Raw genomic sequence first — 25,720 nt, 5'->3', positions numbered from 1 at the left:
TAGGGACACAATGGACATGACTTACCCACTGACTATCAACAACATGATAAATTATACATGCCTCTGGAAGCTTTAGTATTTCATTTCTTACCACTTCTTTCATCTCAGGATTTAACCGTCGTTGGTGATCAACAACCGGTTTATCGTCTTTCTCCAATTTTATTTTGTGTTGGCATGGAGTGGGACTAATGCCCTTAAGATCATCAAGAGTATATCCAACAACAGCACGGTGCTTCTTCAGAGTTTTCAATAATCTCTCTTCTTCCTGCTCTGAAAGGTTAGCACTAATAATAATAGGATATATCTTTTTTTCATCAAGATAAGCATATTTAAGAGTATCAGGTAATGATTTAAGCTCAAACATGGGATCACCCTTGGGTGGAGGAGGATCCCCTAGAATTTCAACAGGCAAGTTGTGTTTCAAAATAGGTCCCTGTTTAAAGAATACTTCATCTATTTCCCTTCTTTCATTCATAAACATATCATTTTCATGGTCTAGCAAATATTGTTCTAAAATATCATTAGGAGGCACGGCAATAGAAGCAAGACCAATAGTTTCATCTTTACTAGGCAATTCTTTATCATGGGGTTGTCTATGAAATTTAGCAAAATTAAAATCATGAGACATATCCCCTAAACCAACAGTGACAATATCCTTTTTGCAGTCTATCTTAGCATTAACAGTATTCAAGAAGGGTCTACCAAATATAATGGGACAAAAGTCATCTTATGGGGAACCAAGAACTAGAAAATCAGTAGGATATTTAACTTTCCCACACAATACTTCAACATATCTAACAATCCCAACTAGTGAAATAGTATTTCTATTGGAAAGCTTAATTGTAGCATCAATACCTTCTATCTCAGCAGGTGCAATATTGTGCATAATTTCTTCGTATAAAGAATGAGGTATTGCACTTGCACTAGCACCCATGTCACATAAGCCATGATAGCAATGATCTCCTATTTTAACAAAAACAACGGGCATGCCTACAACAGGTCTATGTTTATCTTTAGTATCGGGTCTAGCAATTCTAGCAGCTTCATCACAAAAGTAAATAATATGCCCATCAATATTATCGACCAAGAGATCTTTAACCATAGCAATACTAGGTTCAACTTTAATTTGCTCAGGGAGTGTAGGTGTTCTTGCATTACTCTTATGAACCACAATTGAAGCTTTAGCATGATCCTTTATTCTAACAGGGAAAGGTGGTTTGTCAATATAAGCGATAGGAACAATAGGATCAACATTATAAGTGATAGTCTTTTCTTCAACTTTAATAGGTTCAACTACTTTTACTTCAATGGGAGGATGATATTTAAGCCACTTCTCCTTAGGGAGATCAACATGAGTAGCAAATGATTCACAAAAAGAAGCTACTATCTCATAGTCAAGTCCATATTTAGTGCTACATTCACAAAAAGCATCGGTATCCATAAAAGATTTAACACAATGAAACTTAGGTGTTATACCTGACTCCTTACCTTCGTCAAGTTCCCAATCTTCAGAGTTGCGTTTAATTCTTTCCAATAAATCCCATATAAATTCAATAGTCTTCATCATAAAAGATCAAGTACAAGAAGTATCGAGCATGGAGCGATTATTAAGAGAAAGCCGAGCATACATTTTTTGAATAAAAATTTCTCTTGAGAGCTCATGGTTGAAGGATGAATATAACATTGACTTAAGCCTCCCCCAAGCTTGAGCGATACTTTCTCCTTCGTGAGGCCAAAAATTATATATATAATTATGATCACGATGAACCAGATGCATAGGATAAAACTTCTGATGAAATTCCAATTTCAATCGGTTGTAGTTCCATGATCCAATATCATCACATAGCCTAAACCATGTCAATTCCTTTCCCTTCAAAGATAAAGGGAAGACCTTCTTCTTGATAACATCCTCGGGCATACCTGCAAGCTTAAATAATCCACAAACTTCATCCACATAGATTAGGTGCATATCGGGATGTAAGGTTCCATCTCCAGTAAAAGGATTAGCTAGCAGTTTCTCTATCATACCCGAAGGAATTTCAAAGTAAACATTTTCAGTAGGTTCAGTAGGTTGAGGAGTGATGTATACTACACAACCTTCTTCTTGTAGACGTTGTTGGGCCTCCAAGTGCAGAGGTTTGTAGGATAGTACCAAATTTCCCTCAAGTGGATGACCTAAGGTTTATCAATCAGTGGGAGGCATAGGATGAAGATGGTCTCTCTCAAACAACCCTGCAACCAAATAACAAAGAGTCTCTTGTGTCCCCAACACACCCAATACAATGGTAAATTGTATAGGTGCACTAGTTCGGCGAAGAGATGGTGATACAAGTGCAATATGGATGGTAGATACAGGTTTTTGTAATCTGAAAATATAAAAACAGCAAGGTAACTAATGATAAAAGTGAGCGAAAATGGTATTGCAATGTGTTGAAACAAGGCCTAGGGTTCATACTTTCACTAGTGCAAGTTCTCTCAACAATAATAACATAATTGGATCATATAACTATCCCTCAACATGCAACAAAGAGTCACTCCAAAGTCACTAATAGCATAGAACTAACAAAGAGATTATTGTAGCGTACGAAACCACCTCAAAGTTATTCTTGCTGGTCGATCTATTCAAGAGTCCGTAGTAAAATAACATGAAGCTATTCTTTCTGTTCAATCTATCATAGAGTTCGTACTAGAATAACACCTTAAGACATAGATCAACCAAAACCCTAATGTAACCTAGATACTCCAATGTCACCTCAAGTATCCGTGGGTATGATTATACGATATGCATCACACAATCTCAGATTCATCTATTCGACCAACACAAAGAACTTCAAAGAGTGCCCCAAAGTTTCTACCGGAGAGTCAAGACGAAAATGTGTGCCAACCCCTATGCATAAGTTCACGAGGTCACGGAACTCGCAAGTTGACCACCAAAACATACATCAAGTGGATCATGTGATATCCTATTGTCACCACAGATAAGCACATGCAAGACATACATCAAGTGTTCTCAAATCCTTCGACTCAATCCGATAAGATAACTTCAAAGGGAAAACTCAATTCATCACAAGAGAGTAGAGGGGGAGAAACATCATAGGATCCAACCATAATAGCAAAGCTCGCGATACATCAAGATCGTTCCGAATCAAGAACACCAGAGAGAGATCAAACACATAGCTACTAGTACATACCCTCAGCCCCGAGGGTGAACTACTCCCTCCTCGTCATGGAGAGCGCCGGGATGATGAAGTGGCCATCAGAGAGGGATTCCCCCCTCCGGCAGGGTGCCGGAACAGGTCTAGATTGGTTTTTGGTGGCTACGGAGGCTTCTGGCGGTGGAACTTCTGATCTTGGTTTCTTTTTGGAAGTTTAAGTATATATAAGAGGTTTTGGTGTCGAGAACAAGTCAGGGGATCTCCAGGAGGGAGGCGCGCCTAGGGGGGTGGGCGCCCCCCACCCTTGTGGGCAGATCGGGACTCTTCTGGCCCAACTCTTTTAATCCATGGCCTTCTTCTGGTCCAAAAATAAGTTCCGTGAAGTTTTAGGTCAATTGGAGTCCGTTTGATTTTCCTTTTCTGCGATACTCTAAAACTAGGAAAAACAGAAGCTGGCACTAGGCTCTAGGTTAATAGGTTAGTCCCAAAAATCATATAAAATAGCATATAAATGCATATAAAACATCCAAGGTTGATAATATAATAGCATGGAACAATCAAAAATTATAGATACATTGGAGACGTATCAAGGAGCAATTCTTTGCTCTACTGGTCGGGGTGAAGATACCCCGAACAAGCTCCTCGAAGGATTGTTTTCCATAGTAACAAGTGACAGTAAATTTTAGCACACTATATAAATTTCTTACCACAGATGCTTCACTCCCCGGCAATGGCGCCAGGAAAGAGTCTTGATGACCCACAAGTATAGGGGATCTATCGTAGTCCTTTCGATAAGTAAGAGTCTCGAACCCAACGAGGAGCAGAAGGAAATGACAAGCAGTTTTTAGTAAGGTATTCTCTGCAAGCACTGAAATTATCGGTAACAGATAGTTTGGTGATAAGGTAATTCATAACGGGTAACAAGTAATAAAAGTAAACGAGATGCATCAAGGTGGCCCAATCCTTTTTGTAGCAAAGGACAAGCCTGGAAAAGCTCTTATATAAAGGAAAGCGCTCCCGAGGACACATGGGAATTATCGTCAAGCTAGCTTTCATCACACTCATATGATTCACGTTCGTTACTTTGATAATTTGATATGTGGGTGGACCGGTGCTTGGGTACTGCCCTTCCTTGGACAAGCATCCCACTTATGATTAACCCCCTTCGCAAGCATCCGCAACTACGAAAGAAGAATTAAGGTAAACCTAACCTTAGCATGAAACATATGGATCCAAATCAGCCCCTTATGAAGTAATGCATAAACTAGGGTTTAAGCTTCTGTCACTCTAGAAACACATCATCTACTTAATACTTCCCAATGCCTTCCCCTAGGCCCAAACATTGGTGAAGTGTCATGTAGTCGACGTTCACATAACACCACTAGAGGAAAGACAACATACATATCATCAAAATATCGAACGAATACCAAATTCACATGACTACTTATAGCAAGACTTCTCCCATGTCCTCAGGAACAAACATAACTACTCACAAATCATATTCATGTTCATAATCAGAGGGGTATTAATATGCATAAAGGATCTGAACATATAATCTTCCATCGAATAAACCAACTAGCATCAACTACAAGGAGTAATCAACACTACTAGGAACCCATAGGTACCAATTGAACCAACTAGCATCGACTACAGAGAGTAATTAACACTATTAGCAACCTACTAGCACCAATCCCGGACTTGGAGACAAGAATTGGATACAAGAGATGAACTAGGGTTTGAGAGGTGATGGTGCCGGTGAAGATGTTGATGGAGATTGACCGCCTCCCGATGAGAGGATCGATGGTGATGACGATGGTGACGATTTCCCCCTCCCAGAGGGATGTTTCCCTGGCAGAATAGCTCCGCGGAGCCCTAGATTGGTTCCGCCAAGGTTCCGCCTCGAGACGGCGGCGCTTCGTCCCAAAAGCTTCCTCCTTATTTTTTCCAGGGCAAAAGACACCTTATACCAGAAGATGGGCATCGGGGGCCTGCCAGGTGGCCCACAAGGCAGGGGCGCGCCCACCACCCTCGTGGACGGTGGCTGGCTCCCCTCTGGTTCTTTCTTCGCCCAATATTTTTAATATATTCCAAAACTGACTTTCTTGGAGTTTCAGGACTTCTGGAGTTGTGCAGAATAGGTCTCTAATATTTGCTCCTTTTTCAGCCTAGAATTCCAGCTACCGGCATTCTCCCTCTTCATGTAAACCTTGTAAAATAAGAGAGGAAAGGCATAAGTATTGTGACATAATGTGTAATAACAGCCCATAATGCACTAAATATCGATATAAAAGCATGATGCAAATGGACGTATCAGCGCGCAGGGTCAACGAGCAAAGGATCGGGTGGCTGGGCGCGCTCCCTGTTCTGGCGAGGTAGCTACGTCGGCGGCTTGGTGTGAGGTAGGCCGATGGGCGCGGATCCAGCAAGGACACGGCTTGAGGCGGAGCAAAGGCGGATCCAGGAGGTCGGGCGCGAGCTCAGGCTGCAGCCATCCATGGTGCTGCATCAAGAGGTCATGTGGGAGATGTGAGGCACGGGAGGTACGGGGGGAAAATGGAGGAGCAGTAGCAAGGCATCTCACCGGCGGCAGAGGCACTTGGCGAGGGGGCCGGCAGGCACGGGAACGGCGAGTATGGCTAGACTGGGTGTGGCAAGGGAAGGAGCAGAGCTTTGACGGCGATAGCCATGGTTGATGAAGGGGTCGGGGATGGGTCAACGACGGCATTTCGGGCGGCGGCGACGTGGGGCTCCTCGGGAGGCGCGGGCATGGCTCAGGTTGAGGAGGCCGGTTCCCATCCGGATCGAGCAGATGCGAGGTTGTCAGGGTGGCGAGCTCCTGCTTTAATATAGAAAGAGAGACATGGAGGTAAGACGAGGGAGGCAGATAAACAACAGGAGGAGAAGGGCATTGGTGCTCATCTCGTGATTGCCAGCGGCGGCACCGGTCGCCGGACGACGAGGCGAGGTGGAGGAGCACGGGGAGGCTCCTTCTGGCGGGAGACGAGGCCATGGGCGGCGTTGTTCGGGACTGTCGCTGCTGCTTGCGGGGTGCTCGGGGCATGCCCCTAGGGCACGAGCAGGAGGGAGGAGGCTCCACGGGTAGAGGCCGAGAAGGTTTTTGGATCAGGGCGTGAGCATCTAGATCGAGGAGGAGTGGTGGCCGCTATGATCTGGTTGGGTGGAGATGGATCGAGTGGGATCCCGAGGTGGACAAGGACTTGCGGCAGCAGGATGGGACTGATGGGACAAGGTTCCTAGATTTTATGGTTGGGTTGTTATATAGCAAGTGGGATTAGGTTAGGTGCTACCTAGTCCCTCCGATCGCAATCGGACGGTCGAGAAATAAATAGGTAGGGAGTCCAAATAAGAAAACGGAGATGTTTTATGGGTGTTTCGGGATGATTCGAATCCAATGGTGATGACTAAGTGGGTCGGGTTCAGGTATGTTTCGGACGCGCACGAGGGAGGGTATTGTGCACTTTGCAGAGAGGCTCAAACGGTCGGACAACAAAAGAATGGTTGGTCTTGAAAAGAACAACGAAGGCAACAGGGAGAGGCGGGAACTATGAGTGGATGCAAGTTTTAAGAAAACAATGCCGATGCAATGCACATGATGCTATGATGAAAGCAACAAACAATTAATTAACACAACTGTCACGCAAAACATGAAAGGCATCTGGAGCATCGGTCTCGGGTCGTCACACCTGCCGACGTAGAACACCAAGGCCAACGCTTCCTTTCTGAAGGCTGTTTGAACGTCAAAGGGGACTCCTGGGCATTGTGACTCAGGAGCCTAACTGGTCACGTAGCCCCTCACCCCTTGTTCTCGTCCTAGCAATCCGCACGACCCAATGGCGGCTGAGGCACGTGCGGGACCGGGCCCTGTCGACGTAGAACATCAAGCAATGGAAAGGAAATCACAGAATCCTAATTATTACAAGACATATTGTTCTTCAAACGCCAAACAAAAGTTTTGACACCTCCACGAGGCACGTTGCATATTGCAGGTAAAGTAAAAACGGGAAGGAGAACCATCGTTCACCAGCAAGCCTTCTCTGCAGCCTTGGGCGCCGTCGTCAGGAAGCGCCCTCCTGTCGGCAGCGTCGACGTCACCCATGTTGTCGGCCTTGGTCGCGGGACTAGCGGCACCGCCAGCCGGAGGCGCTGGGTCGATGGCAAGGAACTTCTTCAACAAGGCCTCCACTTGGCCCTTCACGATTTCAGCAGCAGCTGCGCAGCGCTCTTCCTCCACAGGCTCGAGCAGGACACCAAGGTCGGCATTGGGATCGCGAAGGTGAAGCCGGCTGAGGACGCACATCAGGGCTGATGAGGAGAGCGCTCGTGCTTCCCCCCTCCACCATGGGGCCGATTCCGTTGATGATGCCCTCGAGCGCCATGACAAGCTGAGGAAGTAGCTGGGCGGGGCCTTCGTCATCAACCACCAGTGGCTTCTTCAGGCCCTTCTCGTAGAGCTCCTGCAGTGCCTCACGGGACCTCTCCTCAAGAGATTTGAAGGCCGCACGATCCTCAGCAAGAACCTTCGCCTTGGTTTCCAGCAGGACCTTCTCCGCCTCCACCTTCTTCTCCACCTTCTCCAGGCGGCCGCGTTACACGGCCTGCGCCTGCGCCAGCAGCTCCAGCTCGGCATCGTGGCCGGTGACCTCCTCTTCTCGAGCCTTCAACTTCTCCTCCCGTGCCCCGTGCTGGCGAACCGCGGTAGCGCGCTCCATGCGCAGGTTCTCCAGCTCACCCTCCACCACCCGGCAGCGTTCCTTGGCGGCCTCAACACCCTTCAATGCTGCCTCATGGGCAGCCACAGCCAGATCGGCGGCCCACTTACCCTCCTCGGAAGCTGCCATGGCCTGACCCCAGGCCTCCCTCCCCAGGCCTCCCTCACAGACGCGTCGGATCGCAGCCACCTCACGATCAACTCCAGGCGCCCTGACGCCAGACGACGGTCGGTGCCCTGAAGGTTGTCCCGAAGCTGGGTTAGCGCGGAAAGAGCCTCCTCCAGAGCGTCAGGAGAAGCAGAAGGATCATGTCCCTGCGGCGCGATGGGATGAAGAAGACAATGTCGGTGCTAGGGCTTGCGGGCTGGTGGCAGCAGAAGGAGCTGGGGGCTCCGGGGCCCTTGGGACCTCGGCAGCCGAGCCGAAAGCTGGCGCCTCCGAAGCCGACTTGACTGTGGAGGTCGCCTTCTCCCGAGATCGCGGCCAGATGACAAAGTGTGGAGGAAGAAGAAGAAGAAGCAGGCAGAATGGAAGAAGAGATGAGCGACGGGGGCTCCGCACCCCTCCTCATTTATAGCCAGAAGGAGGACAACCGCCAGCCTCCATGATCACAGGTAATGATGGTTCTGTTCTGCATGCAACAGAGACTCATCAAGTCAAATGAATATCAAGGCAGTTTGGGGAAGCGGAGGCACCCACATCGCGTCAATCGCCACGTGGCAACCAAGGACGCAGGCGGTTGGGGCCCACGGCGCTCTGCACTTGCCCCTTTGGCTATGCCTTGAAGCCAAGTTTGAGCGCACCTTGGTAGGCAGCTTCATCCCGTCAACACCCATCCAAAAAGGTGGAGATTGTTGGTGCAATAATAGGCCCCTTATGTTTTGGAGTTTGTTGACATAAAAAGTATAGGACTTATGTGTTTGTGAGTACACAAAGAGTAACATGTCCCTGAAGTATCGAGGAGTTTGATGCAAACTGCGAAGATAATCTCGGCAGCGAAGGTTATCACCGAAGATAAAGCTAACAAGAGTGACCCCCAAAAATTGTTGAAGTTCAAGCAATTGGTTCGCTGTTTGTTCGAAGCTTATGACTATGTTCAAGGAAGAATGAAGATGAAGTGAATGTCAGCGTCCTGGGAACGGGGGTACCCAAACTTGCCTGCCTGCGGCCCACGGCGTGGCTCCACCAGCGGCCTGGTACGGCCCATCATCTGCGGCAACTACTGAAGACCCTCGCGAGGGGCCAAGTCTCGTGAGGTAGATGACACCAAGACCTCCCTGGGGGCAACCTCACTAGGCTGGCTCCCAAGGAGCGGAGATATCTATGCAAGGGGCACCTCGCAAGGCTCACGTGACGTGAGCCATGACAACCAAGGCCAGGCGGGCGCAGTGTACCAGTTTCCTCTTTGGTTCTAAAGAGGCAGGCGCAGGCGAGGAGTCCCGAGGCATCAGACAAAGGTTTCCTTATTGATGCAACAAAACCAAGGATAGCAAGATGGCAGGATGGAGGTCACCACGGAGCCCGCAGCAGCGTCACCACCAGAGTCTTTGGCAGGCGAAGACCACCTTTTGTTAGGATAGCTTGTACTAGTTGCCCCCCTTCAAACTTGGCCGTTGTTGGATCCCTTCCCACCTAACATTTTGGAAGAGGACCAGGGCATCCATAAATAGGGCTGGCCACCATCGTAGCAAAGGACAGATCATTCAGACCATCCTCACACACACCAGCTCATCGAGCTCAAGAACACCTCTCCTCAGGAGGCAGTTCATCCATTGTACTAGTTCATCCCTAGCCCTCGACGCAATCCACCACCACCACACTGGAGTAGGGTATTACACCACAACAGAGGCCCGAACCACTATAAACCTCTGCATCCCGTGTTCCCCGGGTTCATCGAGCTAGGCCGTGGGATCGTCGATCGAGCGAACTAGCGAGGAGGAATACTTTGTGCACACCCCAGTGTTCGAACCTCAAGGGTTAGTCGGAACCCACTATCCGACAATGAAGACATAGCATTTGTTTCGCTATTCTTCTTCTTTCATTGAGTCATAGTACCACCATACTATTTAGAGGGGTGTAGTGTTTGAAGCTTTGATTCTCTGATGCTAAACCCAAATCCTATAAAAGCTATGAGAGAAATATCTTTGCGCTCCAAGAAAATACTTGCCAACAAGAGACTGTGATCTTCTTCGCCGCGAGAGATTTGACTCAAACCAAGGATTTTGCATTACTTGTTCCTCAAGTAATGTTACCATTGATCCAAAATCCGACCGTTGTAAATGTGTCGGTTGGCCATTGGCTAGGCCTCTTGTCCAAAATGGTCACCCATCTAGGAATTCTGCTACTATAAATAGCCACCCCACGCCGGCTTTGTCCAATGGCTGCTCCATTTGATTCTGAGAACATTGTTGAGAAACCCACTCTCTAAGCGATTTGAGTTTGAAATCCACCGAGAGAAAAACCCTAGAGCCAAAGAATTAGATAGTGGTTGATGATACGTCTCCAACGTATATACTTTTCCTAAAACTTTTCCTCTTGTTTTGGACTCTAATTTGCATGATTTGAATGAAACTAACCCCAGACTGACGTTGTTTTCAGCACAACTACCATGGTGTTGTTTTTGTGTAGAAATAAAAGTTCTTGGATTGGAACGAAACTTTGTGAGGATTTTTTTATATCAATAATAAGAATTTCTGGAGCCAAGACCCACCGGAAGGGGCACCTGGGTGGGCACAACCCACCAGGGCGCGCCCCCCTCTTGGTGTGCCCAAGTGGGTTGTCCCCACCTGGTGGCCCTGCAGACCCTGAAACCGACGCTATACAATCCTATTTTTCCAGAAAAATATCAGGGAGAGAGAATTATTACGATCCATGAGACAGAGCCGCCGTCACCTCCTGTTCTTCACCAAGAGGCCAGATCTGGAGTCCATTTGGGGCTCCGGAGAGGGGGATCTTCGTTCTTCGTCATCACCAACCCTTCTCCATCGCCGATTCCATGATGTTCCCCACCGGGAGTGAGTAATTCCTTCGTCGGCTCGCTGGCCGGTGAGGAGTTGGATGAGATTCATCATGTAATCGAGTTAGTTTTGTTAGGGCTTGATCCCTAGTATCCACTATGTTCTAAGATTGATGTTGCTATGACTTTGCCATGCTTAATGCTTGTCACTTTGGGCTTGTTGCCGTGATTTCAGATCTGAACCGTTTATGTTATCATCATTATATCCATGTTCTAGATCTGATCTTGCAAGTTATAGTCACCTACTACGTGTTATGATCCGGCAACCACGGAGTGACAATAGTCGGGACCACTTTCGGTGATGACCGTAGTTTGAGGAGTTCATGTATTCACCGTGTGTTAATGCTTTGTGCCGGTTCTCTATTAAAAGGAGGTGTTGGTTCAATATCCGGCGTATCTTGTAGTACGGGTCCTAAGCTAGGCGTCTTGGAGCGATGGTAACATGGACACGAGATTTTACCCAGGTTTGGGCCCTCTTGATGGAGGTAAAACCCTACGTCCTGCTTTTTATTGAATTCATATGGGGGACAGAGTACATGTATCTACCACGAGGTGGTTCTAATGAATATGAGATTGTCCATTGACTAGCCTGGCATCGGTTTATATATGCACTGTAGGACTAGGGTTTTAGGAGAGTCCTTGTCTTGGGCGCCAAGTCTTGTGGAGTCTTCCTTGTATGCAGCAGGGGCTGTCCGAACTGGCCCATGAGTATACGGCCATGGGGGTCCTCGGCCCAATCCAACTAATCGGGAGACGACGTGGTGAGTACCCCCTAGTCCAGGAAACCGTCACTAGCCCCCTGAACCGGTCTTCAAGTTGGGGACGCTCCTCGATTCTTCCGAACTGTTCTTCATCTTCGGTCGTCGGTCATGAAAACTTGTTCAACAAATCTTCTCATCTTCGATCTTGAGGACCGCCGAAGTGCATCCGAAGAGTTTACACGTCGGGTATCTGAGGAACCCCTTTAAGTATCCGGCCTTTATCAATGCCTTGTTAATTTTATGCCACACCTCGGGTTTGAAGTTGTTCCCGGGCGACAGTGTCCTCTTGCGTCCGAGCTCCAATGCCGGACTGCATTCGAGGTATCTTTTGCAGCCGAGCACCAACGCCGGACCGCTTCCGAGCTCCAACGCCGGAATGCATCTGAGCTCCAACGTCGGACTGTATCAGAAGAGTATTGCTATAGTAGAGCTTCAACGCCGAACTGTATCCGAGCTCCAACGCCAGACTATGTCCAAGCTCCAACGCCGGACTATATCCGAGGTGTCATAGATCACCTTGGTTCAAAAAAGTTGAAGGAGTTTAGCCGAGCTTAATGCCGGAAAGCCACTGGCGCCCGAGCTTTATGCCGGACTGCTTCCGAGGTGGTGCACCACCCCGACTGTGGGCCAAATTTTTTGTCAATATTTTTTATTGGTGCAATTTATTCTCTGTCGACATATATAGCCAGTAGCCAAGGTGTGTATCGGTCTAAAACCCAAGATGCACCTGAAGGATGACATAAGACCGCTGATCCCAGTAGCCCCTGAGACTAAGGTTGATTCGCAAAATCGGCCTGAGGATCAACTCCTAGCTCAGCAGAATACTTCGGGACACAAAAAGCAGTGTGCAAAGTCTTCGAGACTCAGGTTGGTTGCGGCCGACCAACCTGAGGATCGTAATCACCTCTAAAACTATATTGCACTTAAATTTTCTACATTGGATTGCCAATGAAGTAGCCCCCCGAGAATTGGGTTGGGCAACATGGCCGACCCTAGGATCGTACCTCCTCGGGAACTAGTTCAACTGTCATGTATGTTTTGACAATACCGAGGTGGGGTTCGGCAGAAAAGATGCCGAACTGTAGTTTTAGTAAAGAGTTTCACGCCGAACACCTCAACCAAGAGAGTGTCCTGGTTCCTGAAAGGAAAACATAAAATAGGTGAAAAGATGTTATAAGATCAAAGGCCAAAAAACATGCGTAAAAACTTTACGTGTAGATTGAATCAAGCTTGGTGCCAATAAGAAATTGGTATTAAAATTGTACTTCCATCGCGCTTTGACATGACAAATCCGATCTCTGGACTTCAAGTGGGTCAGCCTTCGGCTTCAACCTCCCTATCCCGAAGGCGGAGTGTTTCTCAGGCCAGTTTAGCGAACTAAACGCGAGTGGCTTTGGAGAGAAACCAGGCTACCCGGCTATTGATCATACACCTGATTCGAGAAAGGAGTGGTAGAAAAATACTGTGCAACGACTAATAAAAATGGCTCATACTAATTCAAGAGCCTCCAATTGACTTGGGTAAAAGAATTTTATCTATAATGAGTGTATGTACCAAAGTACTTATATCATATATGTGTTCACCCGAACTTTAAACGCATCTTAACCGACCATCGGCTTCTCCCTTTTCGGTCAAGGGCCGAAAAGTGTTATGCACTCCACCTGTCGAGAATATCAACGGTGTTTCCGAGAACCAGGCAATCAGGCCATAAGGCTGTAACAGACCAAGCGCGCTCAGGGAACTTATGCTATATTACTGATGAAGTATAAGAAGCATCTTCGAAGAAAATAGTACCTCCACTGATACCTTTCTTCGGTTGCTCATTGTTACTATGAGACTTGTGCAATAGATTTTTTGTACTCATGAGTTCCGTTGTGTGCCGACCATTATTGAAAACAATAAGAGCGCTAGCTTTCGGCTTCACCCAGTCTGAGGTACTAACTCGGATGACCCGGTAGTAACAATCGCAGAGGTCCTCCCTTTACCGCCTAGCCGAACAATCGGGAATGTAGGGGTAAGCACAGGAGCCAGGCAACCCAGCTTACGAAACACTTAAGTCAACATGGTGCATATTGTGGCGTAATACACGAACAAGGGACGAAGCCGTACAAGTATAATCATATGTAAGAGGAAAGGCTTCATAAAGGAAGCCCCCAAGTAAACGGGGTATTTGAATTTTTGTGTCACAAACAACGTTTTGACAAGGAAGGTTTTCACTAGAAACTTTTTGCCAAAAAGTATAATGCTTGATCGAATGAAACAAAATTTAAAACTGGGAGTTTTTGAGCATGAAATCGACTTAGCTGGTTAATGTGTTCGGCATTGATGACGCGGTCCGAGCTTGGTGCGGGACAAGGTCTCAGCCCCCAAGCCCGACGTGGCCGAGCAAAGAGTTTGGCACTCCGAAGAGGTAAAGCCCCCAGTCTAGCCGAGTTGATGGAGCAGGTCGCTGGGTGACACTAGAATCTCCGCCCGAGTAGGTTGATGAAGCAACGATGTGGGGTTGCCAACACAGGGCAGCGCTCCAAGGCGACAACACAATTCGGTCAATGGAGATGGGCGATGAGGACACCACGCCGAGGGGATAGTGCGGCCCGATCTAAGTCAATTGCCGGATCGCCCTAAAACGACGACCGCAATGTAGACCGGAGTGCAAAACCTGTAGCACCAAGAGTTGCTGACCAATAGGAAATAATCTTTGAAATATTATTAATATGCACGTTGTGAATAACTTAGAACGATTGCACCTGGTGACTTATCCGACGACGTCCATGCTGATGGCAGACAAGATGATTATAGACGAGAGACGTCCTGGCCAGAGTGCCTCAAGACTGCATCGGGCCGACCAATATACAGAGCGGCCGATCTGAATGCGGATGTTGGTTTGGCGAAGGCTCTAACGCGTAGGTCAGCTGATCGAGATGACGACGGGATATGGTCACAGTCGAATTTTGACGTCTCCCGGGCCGCGGACGAGGAGTCGGTCGGCGAGAACTTGGCCAGATCGATGCCGATAGAAAGCGCATGTACAGGCGTCGGCCAAATATCTCTGCAAAAAATGTAGTACAAACCAACCGAGAATATTTTGCGCGTAATAATTTTAAGTGCTAAACAAATAGCTTGGAGAAATAAAACCAGGAGTTTGGCATGAAGCGTTGGAGCATCATGACATCGTGGCCGAGTCACAGACGAACCGTCCGCCGTATCATAGACATGAAAACAGCCAAGTTGTGTACCGAGCTCCTGAAAAATAAAAAAGCTGACACAGAGCTTTACGTAGATTAGTATCTCTTGTCAAAGCGTGCATGCATCAATTGTTTGATGAATGGTGCATCTTGACAGTATCCTGATACTTATATAATTTAATTCAAAGGAAAGAGACAAGAGGGTCTTCCTGGTGGATGACACCGAGCACGGGTCTTCCTGGCTCCGCGTGCACTACGCCCGCGTGAGCACCTCAAGTACTATACAGGCCGGCACTAGGCTGCCGCCGCTTGGAGCTCGGCTGGTTTGCCGCTGCTTGGATTGCTTCGCGGGAACATCCGATGGTGTATGGAAGTACATGTCTTCACGGGTTAGGTTTGCCGGCGGCGGTTGCCACACAGCCAGGATCTGATATACGGTTCGCCGTTGCCGCTAAAAATTTCTTCATCTGCAAAGAGAGTTGTACGACGCGGCAGCAATGATTTTCCAAAGTAGATAATTTCCGTTGAGTAGATCTAGCTGAAAAAATATCACCTGATCATCCCATTGATCCCTGCCGATCACCCAGCAGGCTCTCAATGAAAGCATCAATGTCAATTCAATATCCGGCGTATCTCGTAGTAGGGGTCCTAAGCTAGGCGTCTTGGAGCGATGGTAACACAGACACGGGATTTTACCCAGGTTTGGGCCCTCTTGATGGAGGTAAAACCCTACGTCCTGCTTTTTATTGTATTCATATGGGGGACAAAGTACATGTATCTACCATGAGGTGGTTCTAATGAATATGAGATTGTCCATTGACTAGCCTAGCCTCGGTTTATATATGCACCGTAGCCCTAGGGTTTTAGGAGAGTCCTTGTCTTGGGTGCCAAGTCTTGTGGAGTCTTCCTTGTATGCAGCAAGGGCTGTCCTAACTGGCCCATGAGTATACGACCATGGGGGTCCTCGGCCCAATCCAACTGATCGGGAGACGACGTGGTGAGTACCCCCTAGTCTAGGACACCGTCATGAGGCCTTAATATCCCTTAGTTTCCAATAGGACCCCGCTGCCACGGGAGGGTAGGACAAAACATATCATGCAAGTTCTTTCCATAAGCACGTATGACTATTTACGGAATACATGCCTACATTATATTCATGAACTAGAGCTAGTGCCGTATCGCCCTAGGTTATAACTGTCTCATGATGAATATCATCCAACAAGTCACTGATCCAATGCCTATGAATTTATCTTATATTGTTCTTGCTAAGTTACTACTGCTATCATCACTGGTACACTTGCTACAAAATTATTGCTATCACTATTACCATTACTATTGCTGCTGCCATTACTATCAAAACTATCAAACTACTTTGCTACTGATCGCTTTGCTGCAGATAATTAATCTCTAGGTGTGGTTGAATTGACAATTTAGCTGCTGATACGTCTCCAACGTATCTATAATTTTTGATTGTTCCATGCTATTATATTATCAACCTTGGATGTTTTATATGCATTTATATGCCATTTTATATGATTTTTGGGACTAACCTATTAACCCAGAGCCCAGTGCCAGTTTCTATTTTTTTCCTTGTTTTAGAGTATCGCAGAAAAGGAAAATCAAACGGAGTCCAATTGACCTGAGACTTCACGGAACTTATTTTTGGATCAGAAGAAGCCCAAGAGACTTGGAGTCCACATAAGGGAAGCTTCGAGGAGGCCACGAGGTAGGGTGGCGCGCCCACCCCCTGGGCGCGCCCTCCACCCTCGTGGGCCCCTCGTGGCCCCCCTGACGCACTCCTTCCTCCTATATATCTCCATATACCCTAAAAACATCCGAGAGCACAATAGATCGGGAGTTTCGCCGCCAGAAGCCCCCTTGGCCACCGAAAACCAATCTAGACCCATTCCGTCACCCTGCCGGAGGGGGCAATCCCTCTCCGGTGGCCATCTTCATCATCCCGGTGCTCTCCATGACGAGGAGGGAGTAGTTCTCCCTCGGGCTGAGGGTATGTACCAGTAGCTATGTGTTTGATCTCTCTCTCGTGTTCTTGAGGTCATACGATCTTGATGTATCGCGAGCTTTGCTATCATATTTGGATCCTATGATGTTTCTTCCCCCTCTACTCTCTTGTAATGGATTGAGTTTTCCCTTTGAAGTTATCTTATCGGATTGAGTCTTTAAAGATTTGAGAACACTTGATGTATGTCTTGCCGTGCGTATCTGTGGTGACAATGGGATATCATGTGATTCACTTGATGTATGTTTTGGTGACCAACTTGTGGGTACCGCCCATGAAGTTATGCATAGGGGTTGGCACACGTTTTCATCGTGATCCTCCAGTAGAAACTTTGGGGCACTCTTTGAGATTCTATGTGTTGGTTGAATAGATGAATCTGAGATCATGTTATGCATATCGTATAATCATGCCCACGGATACTTGAGGTGACATTGGAGTATCTAGGTGACATTAGGGTTTTGATTGATTTGTGTCTTAAGGTGTTATTCTAGTACGAACTCTAGGGCTGGTTGTGACACTTATAGGAATAGCCCAACGGATTGATTGGAAAGAATAACTTTGAGGTGGTTTCATACCCTACCATAATCTCTTCATTCTTCCTCCGATATTAGTTACTTTGGAGTGACTCTTTGTTGCATGTTGAGGGATAGTTATGTGATCCAATTATGCTATTATTGTTGAGAGGACTTGCACTAGTGAAAGTATGAACCCTAGGCCTTGTTTCAACACATTGCAATACCGTTTGTGCTCACTTTTATCATTAGTTACCTTGCTGTTTTTATAATTTGAGATTACAAATACCCATATCTACTATCCATATACCACTTGTATCACCATCTCTTCGCCGAACTAGTGCACCTATACAATTTACCATTGTATTGGGTGTGTTGGGGACACAAGAGACTCTTTGTTATTTGCTTGCAGGGTTGCTTGAGAGAGACCATCTTCATCCTGCGCCTCCTATGGATTGATAAACATTAGGTCGTCCACTTGAGGGAAAATTTCTATTGTCCTACAAACCTCTGCACTTGGAGGCGCAAAGTCTACAAGAAGAAGGTTGTGTAGTAGACATCAGCTGCTAATACCTTCAAATATTCTTTGGCTCCCCTTGTGTCGAATCTATAAATTTGGGTTGAATACTCTGCCCTGGAAAACTGTTGCGATCCCCTATACTTGTGGGTTATCAGTTGATGAATGGATTGTCGAGGGGAATAGTGTGAAGAGAGTATATCTTCTGTGTGAAGTCACAACCCCTCCAACCAGACATAGTCCTTGTGCAGAAGGACGAACTGGTCGAACAAATACCTTGTCGCCCTCAAGCATCTTCGGTTATCTCTGTTACCCTTATTTACCTTTAGTGCATTTTCATTCGTATAATCAACCTCGATGCATGTATTTTTTTTGAAACTATCTACTGTGGAGCACAGCCCCATAGTCTTGTATTCCAACCTCGATGCATGTATTAGTTTCCTTTCGGTACTTTGTTTTAGTTCATTGAAGTCTGCTTTTCATTTGTTCCACTACTGGGTTCTGAGTGATTTAAGTTTTTCTAAGAAAATTAAAAACTCCCATTCACCCCCTCTGGTAGACACACTTCGTTCCTACAGGGAAATTTACTACTGTCCTACAAAACTATGCGCTTGGAGGCCCAATACAAGTCTACAAGAATAAAGTGGCGTAGTAGACATAAAAAATTTACGGTGATTTTTTATCGACAAAAAAGACCCCCGAAGCTTTGAGGAAGGACCGGAGGATGTCCAGGGGAGTGACATGCTCAAGGGGCGCCGCCTATTGCACGCCTACTGAGCTTGCCGCTTCCTCGTGCCCCCTGACGTGAAACCGACACCAAAAATTTCTATAAATATAGAAAACCATAGAAAGAAACCAAGAACTTTAGCTCCACCACCCCAAGCCTCTATACCGAAGGGATCTCATCTGGAGGCCTTCATTGGCACCCTGCCGGAGGGGGAAATCATCATCGGAGGTCATCTTTATCATCCCAACGATCTCCATGACGAGGAAGGAGTAGTTCACCCTGGGGGCTGAGGGTATTTACCAGTAGATATGTGTTCGATCTCTCTCTCTCTCTCTCTCTCTCTCTCTCTCGTGGTCTTGATTTGGCATGATCTTGATGTAACCATGAGCTTTGTTAATATAGTCAGATCATATGATGATATGTGGAAGGTGGTGTAGCTTGGGCTTACAGTCACAATTCCTCAAGCTCCTACTGATGAAGAAAAGAAGCTCATTCAATTGGATGCGCAGGCCAAAGATGAGATTGGTGGCCATCTGTCTTGAGCACAATTCCTTCGATATCGGCAGTGTGAAACTGCAAAGGAGCTATGGATGTCCTCGAAAAGATCAATGAAGGAGTTTCAACTTGGAAGGAAACTTGAATTGATACTCTACGTGCGAAACTCAATTGCTTCAAGCACGTTGGAAATGAAAGCTGTCAGGAAACCTTTGACCGTCTTGGTTACATAGCAAATGAACTTCACGGTCTCGGCACCAAAGATATCACCGAACATGAAGTTGTGAAGAAACTGCTCCAATCGCTTGACAGTTCATTCGACACTCTTGTCTTGATGATTTGTGAATGTCCTAATTTCAAGTCCCTCAACTCTGTTGATGTCATGGAAAGATTGAACACTCACGAGGAGCAAGAAGAAGAGAAAAGAGATCTGTATGGCTCAACTCAACACAAAAATCATGCTCTCAAGGCTGTGGCTGATTCTTCCTCTGATGGAAATGCTGAAGAAGATTCCGATGATCCAGAAAGACTCAGCAAAGATCTCGCACTGATCACAAAAAGATTACAACGCTTCCACAAGAAGAGCCAGTTTCAGAAAAGAAGTTCAAGCAACTCTGGCGGTTCAAAATCTTCATCAAAACCTGCTGGAGAATGCACCTGTTTCAAGTGCAAAAAGCCTGGACACTTCATTTCGTACTGCCCTCTCTAGGAAGCTGAGATCCATGCTAGTGGGAGATATGATTCGGGCAACTATGAGGCAAAATCAAGAGCAAGAACTACGACTCCGATGAAGACAAGAGAACGAAGAAGTTCTTCAAGAAGAAGGAAAACTCCACTTCAAAATCTTTGTCAAGTTCTTCATCGAGGAACCCGTCCAAGTCCTCCTCCAACCACAAGAATACTTCTCGCAAGGCCAAGGTGTACATCGGCAATGAGATGGATTCTGAAGTAGAAGAATCGTCCTTGTCCGAAGAAGAAAATGAGTCCAATGAGGATTCTGACTCGGGCATGGCTGGCATAGCAAGTGCCTCATCTCCTACAATGAATTTCTTCGGGAACCCATCAAGTGATGATGAAACTCCCGCTTACTACTTCATGGCCAAGGATTCGAAGGAAAAGGTATCATCCAAACATCACAAGGTTCACTCCAGTGGTCAATATTCGTCCGATGAGGATGACCATGCTAAGTTGATCAAAATTGCAAATATTCAACAAAAATCTCTTGAGAAAATTGAGAAAACCCTTAGGAAATCTGAAGGGTTGTTGGTTGAGGAGATGGGGAAAATTTAGTCATTGACCGATGAGTATTCCACTCTCAAGTCATGAATGGATGAACTCTCAACTCGTCATGATTTTCTCTCAGTAGACCACGAAAGATTGACCCATGATTACCTGAAAAGGAAATAGGAACTTGAGGCACTAAGAGAGGCTCATGAAGAGTTGATTAGAGAAAATTCTCTTCTCACCCAACAACTCAAGGATAAACCTGAGGTGTTTGAGCCACCATGTTTATAATGCCTTGAACGGAACAATGCTGAATCATCTGTGAATGCTAACCCCTCGGTCGAGGAAAGTGGTTCTGTTTATGATGAAAATGCTAGGTTGAAGGATCTTCTTCAGGCAGGAATGTTGAAATCTCTCAAAGGACATGAAACCCTTTGCGATGTTCTGAAGAAATCCGTTCTTCACAAAAATCCCAGTAAGGAAGGCATCGACTTCGAAAGGAAACTGAATGAAAATGGTACTGTCGCAGGATTTCCGCGGCCACCTATGGGACCGGGTGGCCCCTTGCTGGTTCAGCAGGGGGATGACGTATTACAAAAAGAGCAGACCAGCGTACGACCGCGCGGCAGAGAGCACACAATCGATTTACCTAGGTTCGGTCCGACGCGAGGCATATAACCCTACTCTTGCTTTAGTGGATTCATGGAAGAATGGATGAGCTGGTGTGTAGTACACTTTCCCGGCAAGGTTTGCCTACGACTACTACGTGTATGTGGTGGCTTGGGGTTGTTAACTTTCCAACCTTCTAACCCCTCCTACGCGTGCCATGGGCCTCCATTTATAGATTAAGGGGTCACCACAGTGGCAAAGTGGTCATTATCCACTGATATGATAGCAAACAATGCTATCATACCTAACTCTATGGGCTGATAGGGTGCATTAAATGCACCACTTAGTGTCACATTACTGGGCATCCAGCAAGGCTTGCCGGGCTATCTTGCTAGCTCTGCTCCTGTTCACTTGACACGTCGCAGGATGGGTGTCATCTGTAGGCTTCTCTATAGGAAATGGCCGCCACTTAATCATCTTGCGGCTTGACACCGCACTGATTGATGACGTGAGTCGTGCTTGAGTGGTTGGTGGGGCGGTTCTGCCCCCGCGAGCCCCGTGAGGCTCTACCGGGGATCCTTGGTTGCTTTGTTTCTGGTGGTAGCCTTGCCCCTTGCCAGGCTCGCCTGCCTAGCAAGGGAGGCCCTTCTCTTGCCGATATCCTACTTCCTAGGATCAGTCTTGGTTCTCCTAAGCTGCATGTTGGTTCTCCAAATCTCTTGGTCCTTCAATCTCTGTCCCAAGCTAGTGCTTCAATCTTGATCTTGTGCCTGTGCATAGTTGGTCAACGGACCCAGGGTTTGTTGCACCGAAAGAAGCCCCCAGGCCTGCCCCAAACACGCTGCTTAGCGTCGTCGGGGTAGGACCTAATAAGTGCACACGCAAGGTTGCTGAAGGGGTTGGCCCCTTGAGTCTTCCATTGTTGTTTCATCAGTCTTGATTCCGGGCCAGTTTTTGGTTTTCCTGCATGTGTTGTGCGCGGCCACATGGAAGACCTTGGATCGTGGCCCACGGATTCTCCTCGCACTAAGATCATGGGGTGGAAACTGCCACCCCACTCGCCCCCTATTCCGCGCGCACCCTACCACGTGTCACGCATGCATTGGGCATGGTAGGTGGTGGATGCGGAGGACACGGGGGAGAGTGCCATGGCTGAAATCCGGGCATCGTCGGTTGGGGCAGAAGGGCCACTTCGACCTCCAGAGTCATAGTGGGTGCAGAGAGGCCGTATTGGAGGAGAGGGGCGGCTATTTCCCGTAGGAGGAACCAGCCCCCTGCCCCACCCTCCTATGAAAAGGGGCGGGGCAGTGTTCTCCTGCACACACTTCCCCCTCTCCTTCGTGATTCTTCTCATCTGGCCATGGCACGAGGGCGAGGGCGTGGTGGAGTTCCATCGGCAGTGACGAGGGCTTCTTCTCGATAGCGCGCCCCTCCTCCTCCGGACCCTGAGGCAGCGGAATCGTCCACAAGGAGTGGAGACAGGGGCATGGTCGTGGTCGCTGCGGTGCTCGAGGAGGAGGAGGAGGAGGAAGGGGCGGTGCCCTGTTGGCGCCTCCGCTGGTGGCTCCACCTCTGGTGGAACGCCATGTCGGGGACCAACCTCGAGAGTTCATCATCAGGCTGCATAAGCCCTTGCGCAGCAGCCTTCATCTCCCATCCTTCTTTGCGAAGGAGATGGAGCTCGACGTCCGCGCACCCTGAGGTTGCACATGAGGGGCTGTGGGGATGGAAGCACGAGGGTTGATGTTGACTTCCCCGCTCCTCATGTAATGTACCTCCGTCGTGACTGGAAGGCCTTCGCCCGTGCCCACAGCTTCTCAGAGGGGCACATTCTCCATTTCAAACTAATGGAGAGTGGCCTGCTCTCCATTAAGATCTTCAGGCGCTTCGGAGGCCACTTAGGGTGCTGCGTGGAGAGATCAACCGATGACAAAAGCTCCTACTCGAGCGAAAGCGACGAGGAGAATAGTGACGGCGATGACGACATCAGCAGGCGGAGGAGCGACGACTCTGACTCCGGCTGATTGTCGCCCGCACCATCTTCATCAGGCGGCAGCACCACCATCTGCATCTGTGCCTCTCTCCCGGTAATGTGATTTGCCGGGGGGTTGGATGGAGAGGTGCGGATGGTGCTGCCGGGCTCCTCCAGTGGTCTTCCAGCTGGATCCTGGCAGGCTTCCTCTCGAGCTGCAGCTCCGTTAGCCCTATCGGGTCCTGCTGGCCTTGGTGATGGTGGTTGACGGGGGCCGCCTTCCGCCATGCTCTTCAACTAGGCATTTCCTCGCGCTTCTATTCCCGTCGGGCTACCTCTCCTAGAGCCCGATGAGAGGGGGCTGGGCCTCCGCCCAGGCGCTCCTTTTGCTCTCCTTGCCCTCGACGGTCACACCTAGGGGGAGAGGGACAAGAAAGGTCACTACGGAGCACTTATATTTTTTCAATCTTAAACTTGTAGGGAATTACCAAATTTTAATTCAAATAATGTATACTCTCGAGTCCATCTTTGTGTTCTGTACTGCTTGTACTTGTAATCGCATGCCAATGAAAGAGAGAAACCTTGCCGCGAACTCGTGCATGTACATGCCCATGCAGAGGTGGAGTGCCTCTTTATTGTAGTTAAACGAGTTTTCCCGGCAAGATATCCTGCCGGCACCCTTTTCGCCTGCCGGAGAACCATATCTGACGGGGAACAGACCGAGGCACCAGCCCCCTGCTCACTCCCTTTCCATCAAGGGCCACTGCGACCATCCAGGCCAAAGCAACATTCGAGCCAAGGATGTGAGCATCCTAGTTTCAAGAGAGCGGCGAGGTTTCTCTATGCACAAGTTATAGCTTACAAACCACTAATGGACAATAGGTAAACTTATCTATTTGGCTTGCCGGGGACCATGGTGCCGTGCAATCTTCTCGTCCCTTGTCGGAGTCAAGTTTAGGCAGGAACCTGCAACTCCATGTAGATGAGAATTAATGCAGGATGCAGTCCTATCTATATGCATATGCAAATGCTCATGAAATGCGCATGCAATGATCTGGATGTGCTTGTGCATGCATGCAATCTTAGTTGGGCCCCCCTACAGCGCTTCTTTATTTTATCTTGCATGGGGTCATCGCCCCAGCTCGTACAGGGGGTTACATGCAACTTCGGCAAGGCCATGTACAATGGGTGGCTGCCGGGCAGGGCCCGGCATCCTCTGCGCCTGACGGGTAGAACTTACGGAGATGCACAATATTCCATGAGTTTTGCAACTGTGTGCCATCTCCGGTCTCCAGACGGACTGTGCCAGGTCTGGTGACTCGTACCACCCAGTAAGGGCCTTCCCACTTTGGTGATAACTTGTTTGTACCCTTGGTGGACTGAACGCGCCTAAGGACAAGGTCACCTTTCTCAAAACACCGAGCGTGAACCATGTGCCTATAATAGCAACGCAGGGCTTGCTGGTAGCGTGCAGCACACGTAGCAGCCCGGAGACAGTTCTCCTCAAGTAGCGCAGTGTTGTCACGCCGGTGCTGATCTTGCACTACTTCATCGTAGGCAAGCACTCGAGGAGACCCATAAACGAGTTTCGTGGGGATAATTGCTTCTGCCCCATAGATCAGGGAGAAGGGAGTTTGCCTAGTAGCTGGTTAGGTGTCGTTCCGAGGGACCAGAGAACTACCAGCAGCTCCTCGATCCACCGCCTGTCGTGCTTCTGCAGTGTATCGAAAGTTCTTGTCTTGAGTACACGAAGCACTTCAACGTTCGCGCTCTCAGCTTGTCCACTGCTCCGGGGGTGTGCCGCAGAAGCGAATGAGATTTTGCATCCGAGGGTGCGAACATATTGCATGAAGGCGTGGCTCTTGAATTGGGTGCTGTTGTCTGTGATGATCCTTGCTAGAACTCCGAAACGACATACCAACTCTTTCAAGAACTTGATAGCTGACAGAGCAGTCACCTTTCTCACGGTAGTCACTTCCGGCCACTTTGTAAACTTGTCGATGGCAACGAACAAGAATTCAAAACCCCCGATTGCTCGGGGGAAGGGGCCGAGGATATCATGCCCCCAGCCGAAAATGGCCATGATAGAGGGATTGTCTGAAGGGCTTGGGCAGGCAGGTGTGTTCTTTTGGACTGGAACTAACAGCCTTCACATTTCGTGACGATCTCAACTGCATCTTGGAGGGTTGTGAGCCAATAGAATCCTTGCCGAAATGCTTTCCCAACTAATGCCCTTGATCCAATGTGTGAGCCACACATTCCTCCATGAATCTTAGCCGGGAGTTCCTTTCCATCCTCCCAGCAAAAACACTTCAATTTCACACCGTTGGGCCTCCTTTTGTACACAGTGTCATCCACAAACTGATACATACTGGCCCTCCGGGCTACTCTTTCAGCTTCATCATGATTTCCAAGGAGTTCTCCGATTTGGAGGAAGCGGACAATGTGCCTCACCCAAGTGGGAGCCTGAGGCTCGACAACAAGGACTAGCAGAACCTCCTTGGCTGCGGAAGCACCAGCCTCATTCGCGGGGTCCATAGGCCCGGCTGGAGGGGGTGGTCCGACAGCCTATGAGGAGTTGTTTCTGGCAGGGTCTCTGCCAGGAGTGTATGGCTCTGCTGGGAGAGGCTTACCGTAGTCCATCTTTCTCCTTTTCTGGGCCATTGTGGTAGGTGATACAGACGGTTGAGAGAGATGGAGAACAAAAGTTCCTGGTTCCACATGAAGCTTCTGCGCAGCACACTTTGACATGTGATCAGCTATGTTGTTTTCCGCACGGGGTACGTGCTTTGTTTGC

The sequence above is a fragment of the Triticum aestivum genome, chromosome 4A, assembly GCF_018294505.1.
Source record: "Triticum aestivum cultivar Chinese Spring chromosome 4A, IWGSC CS RefSeq v2.1, whole genome shotgun sequence".
Lineage (NCBI taxonomy): Eukaryota > Viridiplantae > Streptophyta > Magnoliopsida > Poales > Poaceae > Triticum > Triticum aestivum.
Note: the sequence above shows the minus strand (reverse complement) of the source record.